At 45.1% G+C, this 16,542-nt stretch overlaps 1 long non-coding RNA gene across 1 annotated transcript; it reads right to left on the reverse strand.

Moving 5' to 3' along the window:
* Positions 1–1,906: 1,906 nt before the first annotated feature.
* LOC119124986 lies at positions 1,907–15,756 on the reverse strand. Its single transcript, XR_005098388.1, has 3 exons — positions 15,566–15,756; positions 14,710–14,714; positions 1,907–1,917 (listed from the first exon to the last, which is right to left on the reverse strand). It is a non-coding gene; the product is annotated as an uncharacterized LOC119124986 (long non-coding RNA).
* Between the last annotated feature and the right edge of the window lie 786 nt (positions 15,757–16,542).

Raw genomic sequence — 16,542 nt, forward strand, 5'->3', positions numbered from 1 at the left:
TTTTGAAAAATAAAAAAAGAGAGGGAAAGAAAGAAATTTGTTTGTGGGCAGAAACTGGTCCACACTAGTACACATTAGTGTCTCGCCCTGATGAGAAATTTGAGAGAAAGAGAAAACATGCTTTTGTGGAATCGGATGAAGCAAAATTGAGAATTTAAGACATTGCAATGCTAACTTTAACTGAAATAATTGAACGGTTGTGTTATAAGATTATACAAACTTCTATATGTGAGTTAAATCTGAGAGATTGAGTTGGTTAAATTTAAAATCGAAGAAAAAATTCTGATTAATTTGCCAGCTGTTTTTTTTGTGTTGAGTTTTTTTTGGAAAAGGTGGATTGTTCTATCAGGAACCTTAGGAAAAATTAGGATAAGTATTGTGAGTTGAGAATGATATATGAATGTTGTGTGAAGAGCTTGAAGAGAGTGAGACCAATATGTAATGAGAAGGCTCCTTTTTGGAGACTGTGTGTCAGATGCAAATGAGCAAGGATGAATGATAGCCTGGATGAAAGGAAAATACAGGTTGAATGCTTAAAGTTGTTGGAGACTACTATGGAAAATTAGTGGAACAATTTTGAAGAAAGAGCGATTCTGAGCAAGTTAAATGCTAAGAAAAAACAAATGAGTATAGAGTTGCTTTTGGATTGATAATTAACCAGAGAAAAAAATTGGAGAACCAGTAACACATGCAGAAGATGTGTGAACTGGGAAATTGAGAAGTGTTTCGGAAAGAACGTCAGATTAAATGATGATGGAATCAAATGTGGTAAAGGACACACCCTTCTATAGAGTTGTCTAAGTGATAGTGGTCAAGGAATGCGAGGCACGCAAACCTCAACAGGAGGGAGAGTGTGGTACAAAGAATGGAAGATAGAAGTAACACAACATTTTACTACATAAAGATTCTCTAATGCCTATGGAGTCATACCATTAAGTTAAAAGAATTTTCTCAAACTTTTCAAACTTTTTCTGAAAACAATCGGAAAATTATTGAAAAGTGACTAGATTCGAAAGACACCTCAAATTTTATATATACACGATGCAGGTCAAATTACTGACACAATTTTAAAGAAGATGTGGGTTGCCGAAATAAACTTTCCGAATCTGTCACTGATTATGAGGACAACGGTGATAGGTACAGTACCAGCTGTGACATGTGGAAACAAACAGTGTGTGATGAAGCTGTTGGAAAAGCACGCGCTTATGCGCTTCCCTGACTAGTTAACATTTGTTTGACTGACAAGGAAGAGGAGGAATGAGCTGAGCTTCCTGACAAACTGTGGGCAAAGGAAACATCTGCTACAGGACTTAACGTCCATTCACCCCGTCCAAATACAACCAAGATCAGAGAATTTCCTTTAAAACAGGAGGCAATAAATGGGATAGACCCTGTCACAAATGGTCTTTGGTCAGGAGGAATCATTAGGAAGTGCTCAGACGCTCCTTGCAAACACTCCTGTTTTTCCAGTTCAAAAGGCCAATGAAATTGATTGGTGAATGATACAAGATTTACGAGCAGTGAATGATGGAGGACAGACGCGCACCAAATGTGCCCGATCTACACACACTACAGACATGCAGAACATGCTCCATTATTGGAAAAACAAAAGTGGACGACAAATGGTGCAATAGTGGATAAAGATATCTGCCGCATCAATAACGAACCTGTTTTACCAAAATTGCTTTTTAAGGCAACAAGGATGAGTTACGCTTGGTTTGGATTCTTACTAAAAAAAAAATTTTTTTAAAGCATGTCCTGTTTGTGTGAAGCATAATCCACACGGAAACCTAAAAGAAGCTCTATATGAGAATCACTTCCATTTCAGATGGGTTAACACCTTTTGAAAACAAACTGAAGGATGTGTCAAATGCAAATTTACTGCCGCCTGATCTTTCTTCCCCACAGATCAACAACCTCATCAAGCCAGGAGACTGGGTCGACATCAAGGTCGTAAAAAGGAAAAACCGGGCCAGCCACGGTGTGAGGGACCATTCCAAGTCTTGCTGACTACCCCCACCGCAGTGAAGTTTGCTGGAAGGCCCAGCTGGATTCACCTCAGCCACTGCACGTTACAGAGAGTGCTAGACCCCATTTTCGGAGTGGTGGGGAAGTTCTGACTACAATGGGGCTCCATCGTTTAGGGTGGTGCGTCTCAATGTCAGTGAAGAATTCAGCGATCCCCACTCTGACAGGCGATGGGATGTACCGGTGTCTCTGCCAACCTAGTAGCAAAAGAGACTCCACATGCCAGGTGGATCCTCTGCTGCGTTGTGGTTGTAGCATGCTATGGTCTATTGCCTCATCTGAATAGACCCATTGACAAAGTCAACCAAAGGAGAAGATGGTCACATGAGGAAAACCATGAGGACTGGTCATGGGACCCCAGAAAACCCATACGAAACCAACACTTGGTACCGGTGTGTGAAGTTAACTGTGAGATCCTACACAGGAGGGGTACGATGTGTGTTCCAAACTTCCCCTTCCTCCACGCAAGTTCACGTGTGAAGTGAAATGTATGGCCTCTATGGGAGGAGTTGGATGCCAACACCGTGCTGTCACAGTCAGTCATGCTACCCCTACTGCCCTGGACTCACAGAAAGAAACCTGTGATCGAACTCTTTTGGATTAATCTCAATGTGACTGTTGAAGGACGAAAGTTGCCACAAGTGGCCAGTCGTTCATGCACTATTTCCTTGGATCGGAGTTAGACAACAATCACTCTTCATAGAGACACTGAACCTCAATCTTTTGTGAATCTCTCGCTGATGGACAAAACAGTGAGATCCAGGCTATTAGACTAATGGACTTGCAAAACAGGATGGTTCTGGACTTGATGACTGCAGCGCAAGGTGGCGTGTGCATGTTATTGGAACTTCCTGTTGCACATACGTACATTCCAGGAGATAATGACACTCACATCAACAACGCTATGAACTCACTGAAGAATTTACAGCAGGCCATGTCGAAGGACAAGGTCCCACATCAATGGGATTTCTTTTCATGGCTATTCTCTGACGCCTGGTGGCAGCTGCTGTTGAAACGTGTGACTCCTGTGATTGTTGTGCTGGTATTGTTGTGCTCATTTACGACCTGTGTTATCTCATGTTTGAAGTCAGCTGTATCAAGATCTGTGTCTTCTACCGTAGCTGAAGTGCAAATACAACATCTCAGGCATGTTGAATGTGATGATTTTAATGCACTGCGGAAAGAAGATTGTGATAATGCTGATTAGCTGAACATATTTTACAGAAACTTGATGATTTGACCGTCGAAAATGCCTCGCTAGTGATGAATACAATGATGTACTGTTTCTGCGTTTTTATTTTTTGTTTTTCTATCTTCATTACATTTACTTGCTTATGTTTGTTAATCGGGGTGACAATCATATGATAAACAGGAGGGAAACGTTAGGGTTGATAGACTATTTTGATCGTATGATTATGTTGGAATGTAGTAATGATTAATCAAACTTCTCCTGCTCTCACAACGCAGTAAAATAAAGTGGTTGCATCCTCTGCACTGGTTGACCAGCTGCAGAGGAAGCAATCAAAGTTGTTCTGTTTCCCCCAACGTCGTAAAACACCCCCTGCTCTGATTTGACCAGAGGCCGGGGGTTCACCAAACCTGTCCACTCTCACCCCCACCCTGTTTTCTCTCAATAAATACTCTCTTGCAAGAATCCAAAGTTAGACTTCGTTCGAACATCACTGTATGCACAGTGACGAACGTTTACTCCACATGCAAGTGTCAAAAGGGCATACTGTCTCCTGTGTGGTTCTTGCAAATAAGTTAGAGTGAGCACCACTCTAACACGAGCCGTGGCAGATACTGGTGATTGGCTTGATTGGGTGCATGGCTGGAAGTCAAGTGACGCAGCAACGTGACAGGAAGAATGCAAAGTAAATGCAAGTAAACCAGCTACTGTAACGCCAACTCCACCTTCCTTTTTTCTCCAATAATTTTCATGTGCTGGGAAAATCTGTTCACCCTCAGAATTGATTTAGCTAAGATATGGGTCAAAGGTCGGCATCAAATCAAATTACATCAGAAATTATATATGATCAGAAGAAATAAATGGGTGTAAAGTGGGTATGATAATCGTTAATTGTTTTTAAAATGTGTCAAAAATGAAAGGTAGTAACAATAATGACGAGCAGAGACTGTAGAAGAGAAAGCTAAGGCAAAGAGAAAAGACTGGTGATAAGCAGAGACAAACAGGAGATTGCGAGTAGGGCAAGCAGTGAAGCATGGCTAACATGTTGGCAGCCAAGGCAAAAAGAAAGGTGGAGCAGAAGGCTTGTAAATGTTGGATGAGAGAAGTATACATGGCTCTGTGACTCACTGGAGCTGCCCCGGCACTTGTGAGGGCAAGTGCTTTACACTCTCGCACACACAAATTAACACATGTACGCGCACACGCAGGCAGGCAGGAAGGCAGGCAGGCAGGCAGGCAGGCAGGCAGGCAGGCAGGCGGGCGGGCAGGCAGGCAGGCAGGCGGGCGGGCTGGCAGTTAGGCAGGCAGACAGACAGACAGACAGACAGACAGACAGACAGACAGACAGACAGACAGACAGACGCACGCACGCACGCACGCACACACACACACACACTCACACCACTATTCTTTTCTTTCTTTTTCAATCAAATACAGTATTTCTTAAGATACTATATTTTGGCAATGTGTTGTTAAGGTGAGAATAGTGTGATCCTTTCTCGAGCAAGGTGGGAATTATCTGATGAGAGCAGAATTAAATGTGGACAACAATTCCCACTTGCATGTGTGTGTCCTTGTGTCCATGTTCTTGTTTTTCTTAATTATTTATTTTTCTTTTGCTCATGAATTGTCATATGGGAGAAAAAAAATCTTATTTTCTTTTATCAAAATAAACTTAAGTCGCGATTGTCTTGTGGAGTTACAATGCTATTGGGGTCCTGAAAAAAGGTTTATGGTGGATGTTTTGGAATAAAATATTAATGAATTTTCGAAAAACACAATACTGCATTTTGTCAAGGCTTGATAATAGGATAAAACTTACTCACTCATTTATTGACGATTTCCCAAATGAAGGTTACCAAATAGGTAAAATAAAGCAGAGTGGCTTCTTAAATGTAATTACAACAGAATTACTCACATCTGCATTCTTCATCCACTGTAATGAACAAGTTTCTTTCACTCTTCTGAGGATTGCACAGCAGACAAGTTTAGTGCATTTTGCTCCCGTGGTTGGGCAGGTAAAATATTTATGAGTGTTTTAACCTCTGTCTGACCCCATTGCAGCATTACACGAGGTTTCTTAGAGCGTTGCTAAGAAAAAGGGATGACATTGGGTGGTCTACTGTGAAGGAAGCACAAAAAACTATCTACAATTACTAATTTGTACTAAAATTGTGAATAAAAATGATATTGATATTTTTATTTTTATATATCGCGCAAGCATTAATATTACCATATTTTTCTGGACTATAAGTCGCTCCGGAGGACAAGTCGCACCAGCCATAAAATGCATACTAAAGAAGAAAAAGACATACATACGTTGCACCGGAGTATAAGTCGCATTTTTGGGGAAACTTTATTTACTTATTATACTTTTGGGGGAAATGTATTTGATCAAATCCAACACCAAGAACAGACATGTCATCTTCAAAGGCAATTTAAAATAAAAATAGAATAGGCAAACACAGGTTGAACGGTACAGTATGCTAACGTTACATAAACACATAAACAAGTAGCTAAGAACGTGCCTGACGTAACATATTGAGTTATTCAGATAACTATAGCATAAATAACATGCTAAGAAGTTCATCGACCCATCGGTGTCACTCCAAATCTTTAAATCTAATGAAATCTTCATCCTCTGTGTCACTTATAAACAACTCCGCTAACCCCGGAAGTAGAAGACGTGGCGCTTCCTCTTCTATGTCACTTACGTCAGACTTATCGTCAGTTGCAGTTCGAATTATTCCACAGGCCTAGAGCGCTCTCTTGCGGTTTAGTGTGAAAATAACATGTGAAATGATATGTGTTAATAATTTCACAAATAATTCACTCCTGAGTACAAGTCGCACCAGACTATGAAAAAAAACTGTGACTTATAGTCCGGAAAATACGGTAGTAAATAATAGTACCTGGACTCACACCCCAAACCTACACTCATCATTCGTGCAGACATTATCGATCAAGTGTCAGATTAGATTGAATCAACACATAATATGGATTATGATTTTTATTATTGACATAAAATGCGTTAAATTCTAGAGCAGTTCATGAAAAATCTAATGTGAATTTTGTGAAGATACAGATTTTAGAGCAGGGGTCTCAAACTCCAGTCCTCGGGGGCCGCATTCCTACATGTTTTCCAAGTTTCCCTCGTTAAACACACCTGATTCAAATGATCAGTTCATCCTCACGTTCTGCAGGAGCCTGATAAATGAATCAGGTGTGTTTAACGAGGGAAACTTGGAAAACATGTAGGAATACGGCCCCCGAGGACTGGAGTTTGAGACCCCTGTTTTAGAGTATATGACACACAAAAGACAAATACCGTTTTTTTTCATGTATAATGCGCCCCCATGTATAATACGCACCCTAAAAATGGCATGTCAATGCTGGAAAAAAGCCTGTACCCATGTATAATACGCACCCAAATTTTGACTTTTTTTTTTTTTTAAGTCCCAATGATCGTCACACACGCATCTGGGTGTGGTGAAATTTGTCCTCTGCATTTGACCCATCCCCGTGTGATTTTGATCCATCCCCTGGGGGAGAGGGGAGCAGTGAGTAGCAGCGGCGCCGCGCTCGGGAATCATTTGGTGATCTAACCCCCCAATTCCAACCCTTAATGCTGAGTGCCAAGCAGGGAGGCAATGGGTCCCATTTTTATAGTCTTTGGTATGGTCTTAACTAGACTGGATGTATTTTTTTTGTTGGCGTTGATTTCTCCGACTGCCCATAAAGGCACCACCGCGATCAGTTAGGTTAAAATGAAGAGAGGAAAGTGACGTGCGGACATGTGAAAAAGGCGGCTCTGTATGGGAGAGAAGTTGAAGAGGAATAAAAACACCCTTGGAAACCAAAACTTGCCCCTCGTCGTGACTCGGAGCCGCAACAAATGTTTCGGATTTGTGTAGGGTACATTGTGACAGCAAACGAGCAGGTGATCGAGCAAGCGTCTGATACGAGAGCATTGCGTTCGTATGGAGCGTGTTTGAAGTGAACAGCAGAGACGAAAGGAACAAGGCAAAGTGTTGTGAAATAAAATATTACCTGTAATACGTATTTTGTTATTTGCTGATTGTATGTATTAAACTATCACATTCATTGTCAGTCAAGAAGAGAAGAGGACTATTCGCATCGGATCCATAGTGCGCATGCGCAGTGATACTGCCTCCGTATGACGTCCAGTCCGCGATGGAGATTAAAAAACAAGCAATATTTGACAATAACACAGGTTTCTGTTCCTGTCTTTGGTAATGTCCCCCTGTCTTTTTGTTCCACGTCTTTGTCGGTCAGTCCTGTTGTTGGTTTTGTTAGAGAGTTATGTTAGTTTACCAAGTCTGTGTTTTGAGTTCCTCCAATGAACCCTGGTTCAAGCTGCACTTGGTCGCCCTCTTCCTTTCCACACTCCATCCGTGACAAGATTTTCTTCAAATCTTCAAATCAAATTATGCCAGTCGTTTTTCTTCTTCAAAAAAAAAAAAAAATTTAAAAAAAAAAAGAAAATTTAAAAAAAATTGTACCCATGTATAATGCGCACCCAGGATTTTAGGACAATAAACTAGTTACATTTTGCGCATTATACATGGAAAAAAACGGTACTTCACAGACAAACAAAATTATCAAATTACACATATTTCTTGAACAGAAACATTTCTATAAAATTTTAATTTTTTGTCAAGAATCAACAACAAGTGGGACACAATCGTGAAAAGGAACGAAATTTATTGGATAATTTAAACCTTATCGTGGTGGAGGGGTTTGCGTGCCCCTATGATCCTAGGAGCCATGTTGTCTGGGGCTTCATGCCCCTGGTAGGGTCACCCATGGCAAACGGGTCCTAGGTGAGGGGCCAGGCAAAGCACGGCTCATCAGCCCCTTATGATGAAAAAAATTAATGGATCACGTTTTCCCTCGCCCGGACGCGGGTCACCGGGGCCCCCCTCTGGAGCCAGGCCTGGAGGCGGGGCTCGAAGGCGAGCGTCTGGTGGCCGGGCCTTCGCCCATGGGGCCCGGCCGGGCTCAGCCCGAAAAGGAAACGTGGGTCCCCCTTCACATGGGCTCACCACCTGTGGGAGGGGCCAAAGGGGTCGGGTGCATTGCGAACTGGGCGGCGGCCAAAGGCAGGGACCTTGGCGGTCTGATCCCCGGCTGCAGAAGCTGGCTCTTGGGACATGGAATGTCACCTCTCTGGCTGGAAAGGAGCCCGAGCTGGTGTGCGAGGCAGAAAAGTTCCGACTAGATATAGTCGGACTTGCCTCCACGCACAGTTTGGGTTCCGGTACAAGCCCTCTCGAGAGGGGCTGGACTCTCTTCCACTCTGGAGTTGCCCACGGTGAGAGGCGTCGAGCAGGTGTGGGTATACTTATTGCCCCCCGGCTGGGCGCCTGCACATTGGGGTTCACCCCGGTGAACGAGAGGGTAGCCTCCCTCCGCCTTCAGGTGGGGGGACGGGTCCTGACTGTTGTTTGTGTCTATGCACCAAACGGCAGCTCAGAGTACCCACCCTTTTTGGAGTCCCTGGAGGAAGTGCTGGAGGGCGCTCCTTCTGGGGACTCCATCGTTCTACTGGGTGACTTCAATGCTCACGTGGGCAATGACAGTGAGACCTGGAAGGGCGTGATTGGGAGGAACGGCCCCCCCGATCTGAACCCGAGCGGTGTTCTATTATTGGACTTCTGTGCTCGACACGGATTTTCTATAATGAACACCATGTTCAAACATAAGGGTGTCCATGTGTGCACTTGGCACCAGGACACCCTAGGCCGCAGTTCGATGATCGACTTTGTAGTCGTGTCATCGGATTTGCGGCCGCATGTTTTGGACACTCGGGCGAAGAGAGGGGCGGAGCTGTCAACTGATCACCACCTGGTGGTGGGTTGGCTCCGATGGTGGGGGAAGATGCCGGTCCGACCTGGCAGACCCAAACGTTCTGTGAGGGTCTGCTGGGAACGTCTGGCGGAATCCCCTGTCAGGAAGAGCTTCAACTCCCACCTCCGGCAGGGCTTTTCCCACGTCCCGGGGGTGGCGGGGGACATTGAGTCCGAGTGGACCTTGTTCCGCGCCTCCATTGTTGAGGCGGCCGACCAGAGCTGTGGCCGTAAGGTCATTGGTGCCTGTCGTGGCGGCAATCCCCGAACCCGCTGGTGGACACCGGCGGTAAGGGATGCCGTCAAGCTGAAGAAGGAGTCCTATCGGGCCGTTTTGGCCTGCGGGACTCCGGAGGCAGCTGACAGGTACCGGATGGCCAAGCGGAACGCGGCTTCGGCGGTTGCTGAGGCAAAAACCCGGGCGTGGGAGGAGTTTGGCGAGGCCATGGAGAATGTCTTCCGGACGGCTTCGAGGAAATTCTGGTCCACCATCCGGCGTCTCAGGAGGGGGAAGCAGTGCAACGTCAACACTGTTTACAGTGGAGATGGCGTGCTGCTGACCTCGACTCGGGACGTCGTGTGTCGGTGGGGAGAATACTTCGAAGACCTCCTCAATTCCACCGACACGCCTTCCATTGTGGAAGCAGGGCCTGGGGACTCTGAGGCGGACTCTCCAATCTCTGGGGTTGAAGTCACTGAGGTAGTTAAAAAACTCCTCGGTGGCAAGGCCCCGGGGGTGGATGAGATCCGCCCGGATTTCTTAAGGGCTCTGGATGTTGTGGGGCTGTCATGGCTGACACGTCTCTACACCTGACTGGGGTGGTGGTTCCCCTCTTTAAGAAGGGGGACCGGAGGGTGTGTTCCAATTACAGGGGAATTACACTCCTCAGCCTCCCTGGTAAGGTCTATTCAGGGGTGCTGGAGAGGAGGGTCCGTCGGGAGGTCGAACCTCGGATTCAGGAGGAACAGTGTGGCTTTCGTCCTGGCCGTGGAACAGTGGACCAGCTCTTCACCCTCAACAGGATCCTCGAGGGTGCATGGGAGTTCGCCCAACCAGTCCACATGTGTTTTGTGGACTTGGAGAAGGCGTTTGACCGTGTCCCTCGGGAGGTTCTGTCGGGGGTGCTTCGGGAGTACGGGGTACCGAGCCAACTGATAAGGGCGGTTCGGTCCCTGTATCACCGATGCCAGAGTTTGGTCCGCATTTCCGGCAGTAAGTCGGATTCGTTCCCAGTGAGGGTTGGACTCCGCCAAGGCTGCCCTTTGTCACCGATTCTGTTCATAATTTTTATGGACAGAATTTCTAGGTGCAGCCGAGGCGTTGAGGGTGTCCGGTTTGGGGACCTCAGCATCGCGTCTCTGCTTTTTGCAGACGACGTTGTGCTGTTGGCTTCTTCAGGCCGTGATCTCCAGCTCTCACTGGAGCGGTTCGCAGCCGAGTGTGAAGCGGTCGGGATGAGGGTCAGCACCTCCAAATCCGAGTCCATGGTCCTCGATCGGAAAAGGGTGGAAGGCCCTCTCCGGATCGGGGATGAGATCCTGCCCCAAGTGGAGGAGTTTAAGTATCTTGGGGTCTTGTTCACGAGTGAGGGGAGGATGGAGCGCGAGATCGACAGGCGGATCGGTGCAGCGTCGGCAGTAATGCGGACTCTGTACCGGTCCGTCGTGGTAAAGAGAGAGCTGAGCCAAAAGGCAAAGCTCTCAATTTACCGGTCGATTTACGCTCCTACCCTCACCTATGGTCACGAGCTATGGGTCGTGACCGAAAGAACGAGATCCCGGATACAAGCGGCCGAAATGAGTTTTCTCCGCAGGATGTCCGGGCTCTCCCTTAGAGATAGGGTGAGAAGTTCGGTCATCCGGGAGAGACTCGGAGTAGAGTCGCTACTCCTCCACGTTGAGAGGAGCCAGATGAGGTGGCTCGGGCATCTCATCAGGATGCCTCCTGGACGCCTCCCTGGGGAGGTGTTCCGGGCATGTCCCACCGGTAGGAGACCACGGGGACGACCCAGGACGCGCTGGAGAGACTATGTCTCTCGGCTGGCCTGGGAACGCCTTGGGATCCCCCGGGATGAGCTAGATGAAGTGGCTGGGGAGAGGGAAGTCTGGGAGTCCCTCCTGAAGCTGCTGCCCCCGCGACCCGACCCCGGATAAGCGGAAGAAGATGGATGGATGGATGGATGGAATTTAAACTTTTTTAACAAATAAAAAACTGAAAAGTGGGGCGTGCAATATTATTCGGCCCCCTTGCACTAATACTTTGTAGCGCCACCTTTTGCTGCAATTACAGCTGCAAGTCGCTTGGGGTATGTCTCTATCAGTTTTGCACATCGAGAGACTGGAATTCTTGCCCATTCTTCCTTGCAAAACAGTGAGGTTGGATGGAGAGCGTTTGTGAACAGCAGTCTTCAGCTCTTTCCACAGATTCTCGATTGGATTCAGGTCTGGACTTTGACTTGGCCATTCTAACACCTGGATACGTCTATTTGTGAACCATTCCATTGTAGATTTGGCTTTATGTTTTGGATCATTGTCCTGTTGGAAGATAAATCTCCGTCCCAGTCTCAGGTCTTTTGCAGACTCCAGCAGGTTTTCTTCCAGAATGGTCCTGTATTTGGCTCCATCCATCTTCCCATCAATTTTAGCCATCTTCCCTGTCCCTGCTGAAGAAAAGCAGGCCCAAACCATGATGCTGCCACCACCATGTTTGACAGTGGGGATGGTGTGTTCAGGGTGATGAGCTGTGTTGCTTTTACGCCAAACATATCGTTTTGCATTGTGGCCAAAAAGTTCGATTTTGGTTTCATCTGACCAGAGCACCTTCTTCCACATGTTTGGTGTGTCTCCCAGGTGGCTTGTGGCAAACTTTAAACGAGACTTTTTATGGATATCTTTGAGAAATGGCTTTCTTCTTGCCACTCTTCCATAAAGGCCAGATTTGTGCAGTGCACGACTGATTGTTGTCCTATGGACAGACTCTCCCACCTCAGCTGTAGTTATCTGCAGTTCATCCAGAGTGATCATGGGCCTCTTGGCTGCATCTCTGATCAGTCTTCTCCTTGTTTGAGATGAAAGTTTGGAGGGACGGCCGGGTCTTGGTAGATTTGCAGTGGTCTGATACTCCTTCCATTTCAATATAATTGCTTGCACAGTGCTCCTTGAGATGTTTAAAGCTTGGGAAATCTTTTTGTATCCAAATCCGGCTTTAAACTTCTCCACAACAGTATCTCGGACCTGCCTGGTGTGTTCCTTTGTCTTCATGGTTCTCTCTGTGCTTTAAACAGAACCCTGAGACTATCAAAGAGCAGGTGCATTTATACGGAGACTTGATTACACACAGGGGCATTCTATTTATCATCATCAGTCATTTAGGACAACATTGGATCATTCAAAGATCCTCACTGAACTTCTGGAGTGAGTTTGCTGCACTGAAAGTAAAGGGGCCGAATAATATTGCACGCCCCACTTTTCAGTTTTTTATTTGTTAAAAAAGTTTAAATTATCCAATAAATTTCGTTCCACTTCACGATTGTGTCCCACTTGTTGTTGATTCTTGACAAAAATTTTTAATTTTATATCTTTATGTTTGAAGCCTGAAATGTGGCGAAATGTTGAAAGGTTCAAGGGGGCCGAATACTTTCGCAAAGCACTGTATATATATATATATATATATATATATATATATAAATCTCTATTTCCTCTGAGATTTTGCTGCTGTGAGAAATGGTTGGTCTTTGACTACTGCAAGACATGTCATAGTTGAGGCTCACAATGAGCTCATCTTTAGTTCAGCTGAATATTTGTTTCACACATCTGTCCACTTACTAATCATAAGAGAAAATCCTCTCCACAAACCCAGTGGAAGAAGGGGTGTTGTGGACAAAGTCAACCTCCCCTAAATCAAAACTGCTGTTTTGATTTTGGGGAGGTTGACTTTCAGGAGGACATAATTGTCAATCAATTGTACCTTTTTTTTTACACTCCAAATACTATGTCACATGTTTGTTCATTTCACTCAACTTTATTTATTAAGCACTTTCGAACCAACAGTAGCTAGACACAAAGTGCTGTAAGTTAAACCACAAGAATTAAAACAATAAATAAAATAGTGAGTATAATAAAACTAAACTAAACTGTAAACAGGCACTAAAACAAGAGAAGGCTCTCATGTAGAGTTGAAAGCCAATTACAACTGTGTCTTAAGATGAGTTTTAAAACTACACAATGAGGGGCCTTATCTGATGGCTAATGGAAGATTATTCCATAGCTTGGGAGCAGCAACAGAAAAAGCTCTATCCGCCCTGAGCTTCTGTTTGGACCTCGATACCTCGACGTCACTGCTCATCAGGAGCTGTAGAAAAACAAAACAGGAGCAGGCTTGGAGGACTCTGAATGAGAAACTTGGCATACCTTGTTTGTTTTTCCTTTGTTCAGTTTTCAGCTGTTGAACTGTACGAAAATGCAACATTGTTTACATTACCAAATAGTGAATTGTTGGCCACTGCATGCGCTAACTTTTTTTCTCTCATCCGGCTGTAAAAAGTTTTGCTCCAAAAAATTCTCAGTATGGCTAGAGACGGCCATATCGAGAACCCAGTCCAACCCAGCGGCAAAGCCTGGAAAACGGACTTTAAAACGATGATGATGATGATGAGAGAGGTTTTGCCATAAAAAAATGGAAAAGTGTGCAGTCTGCGCGTCCCGCTGATGTGAACAATTGCTGGGGAGTGGTGTGACACTTTATTATTTATTTTTTGCTTAATTTACATTGTTGTTCAAATTTAAGTTAAAGGAAGGACTGGTCTATGCTGTTCTACTCTATGCAACTGTATTAACACATGCTCAAAAAATCTGAATTCTTTTACATAATTGAATGATTTTGCAAAAGTAACGCAATAATTACATTCCCTAGTAACTAGTTACATACATACATAAAGAAGTAATTTCATTACAAAATCAATTACTTTATGGGAAAAGTAACCAGTAACTGTAACCAATTACATTTTGGAAGTATTTTGCCTAACCCTAACCCAACACTGATAGAGCTGGTCCATTGTTTCACGGCCAGAATGCAAACCACACCGCTCCTCCTGAATCCGAGATTCGACCTCCTAATGGACCCTCCTCTCCAGCACCCTTGAATAGACCTTACCAGAGAAGCTGAGGAGTGTTATTTCTCTGTAGTTGGAACACACCTTAAAAAAGGTCTGCCAATTCAGAGGCACTGTCCCGGATAACCACGTGATGCTGTAGAGGCATGTCAGCTGGGATAGCCCCACAACATCCAGAGCCTTTAAGAGCTCTACTGCCTTGCCACAGAGGAGCTTTTTAACTACCTCGATAACTTCAACCCTAGAGATGGAAGAGCCCACCTCAGTCTCCAGGCCTTGTTTCCACAATGGGAAGCGTGTCGGTGGAATTGAGAAGGTCTTCGAAGTATTCCCCGTCCTGCGTCGAGGTCAGCAGCACCCCTTCTCCACTGTACACAGTCTTAACAAGGAACTGCTGCCCCCGGAGTCCCGCCATTGGGCTCCTTCTTCAGCTTGACGGCATCCCTTACCGCCAGTGTCCACCAGCGAGGTGGGGGGTTTCCGCCACGACAGGCATCGACCACCTTACGACCATTGCTTTGATCCGCTTCAATAATGGAGCGCGGAACGTGGTCCACTCTGACTCAATGTCCCCCCGCCTCCCCTGGGATGTGGGCGAAGCTCTGCCGGAGGTAAGAGTTGAAGCCCTTTATTACAAGGGATTCTGCCAGACGTTCCCAGCAAACCCTCACAACACGTTTAAGTCTGCCAGGTCGGACCAACATCTTCCCCCACCATCGGAGCCAATATGACCACGTGGTAATCAGTTGACAGCTTTGCCCCTCTCTTCATCCCTGTGTCCAAAACATGGGGCCGCAAATCCGACGACATGATATATCCATCGTTGGTATTTCTTTAATATATGTTTGTTTAATTTTAGTTTTTTTCCCTGCTGACCTACACATGTATACGTACATGTGGATATGGATGTATACAGTATGTGTATATATTTCACTAGTTTCCATGTTTTTAATTTGAATACAGTCAAACCTCGGTTTTCGAACGACCCGGTTCTCGAACAAATCAGAATTCGAACCAAAAAAATCGAGATTTCTTTGCTTCGGTTGTCGAACAAAATTCGGAGGTCGAACCTCGCGAGATGAGCCGAAAGGACCCGAGAAAACCCGACTGACTACATTCGTTATTGTATTTTTGTTACTTTGAGGATTGTACTATTAACCCCTAATCATGCCTCTAAAGGAAGCAAGTGGGAGCAGTAGAGCCATCCTAAAACACAAAGACGCTCGATCTTAAAGCAATGCGACAGTGAGCACCGGGCGCGCTGCGGTTGCGCGATCGGACCAAATTAAGCTCCCTGCGCACTGAGGTCCACTTAAATTTTGAAAAGTACATCAGGACTTAAAAAATATTTTCTAAATTTCAGCGACGGCTCTGTCACAATAATGCGACCAGTGCGGTGCAGTTGCACGGTTGGCGGCACGCTACGGTTGCGTGTTCGGCGGTGCGCTGCAGTTGCGCGATCGGACAAAAATGCGCAAATGAAAAAATGCTTAAAAAAACGCATGTTTTTTAGTCTTGGAATGGATTAAAAAATTTTCCATTATTTGTAATGGGAAAAATTGATTCGGAATTCGAACGATTCGCTTCTCCAACCGCCTTCTGGAACGGATTGTGGTCAAAAACCGAGGTTTGACTGTATTCTGATTCTAATTTTGTTTGTTGGCGCAATTCTTAAATTGTTTTGCAATATCACAGTTTAAAGTTCGTTGATGTGCAGGTAACGCAGCAGCCTACTTTGTCCTGCTCTGCCGGAATTCCAGCCTTTCTTATCTCCTTTAAACTAAAGAGCCTGTGTTGCATTCGGTTGTCCTGCCTCGTTTTTGACAAATCGAAGCACAAATCAGAGATGCTGCTGATTCTGCTGACGCGAATGAAGTGGAAGACTGCATACAAAGGGCGACTACGGGAGGCTGAGATAAAGCGTGGTAGAACTGCACTTGCAGTTCTGAGCCAATCAGCGGCAAAGATACAGATCAATATGTTCCCATTGGTCTCGTCTCCTCTACCCGCTAATAGTGTGCTGTAAAGTAATATGGCCAGAAAAAGCACCGCGCTACACGTGATGACGCAAAAAGCCGCAATGTTCCAAAATATCCGCAATATTTAAAATTCTTAAAAACTGCCGAGGCCGCGAAAGACGTACCGCGAAATAGTGAGTAATCACTGTACCTTGTCTTACAAATTTCAAAAAGTGAAAAAAAATTCCTTCGAATTGTGTTAAACATAAGCATATTGCTAAATTTATTACACATTGTACAGCATTAGTTTTATTTTAACCATCTTAGTGACATATTTACATTGTGAAAGTTTTATTCATTAAGCACCACATGGGGTTTGTAGCCAG

The sequence above is a fragment of the Syngnathus acus genome, chromosome 1, assembly GCF_901709675.1.
Source record: "Syngnathus acus chromosome 1, fSynAcu1.2, whole genome shotgun sequence".
Classification (NCBI taxonomy): domain Eukaryota; kingdom Metazoa; phylum Chordata; class Actinopteri; order Syngnathiformes; family Syngnathidae; genus Syngnathus; species Syngnathus acus.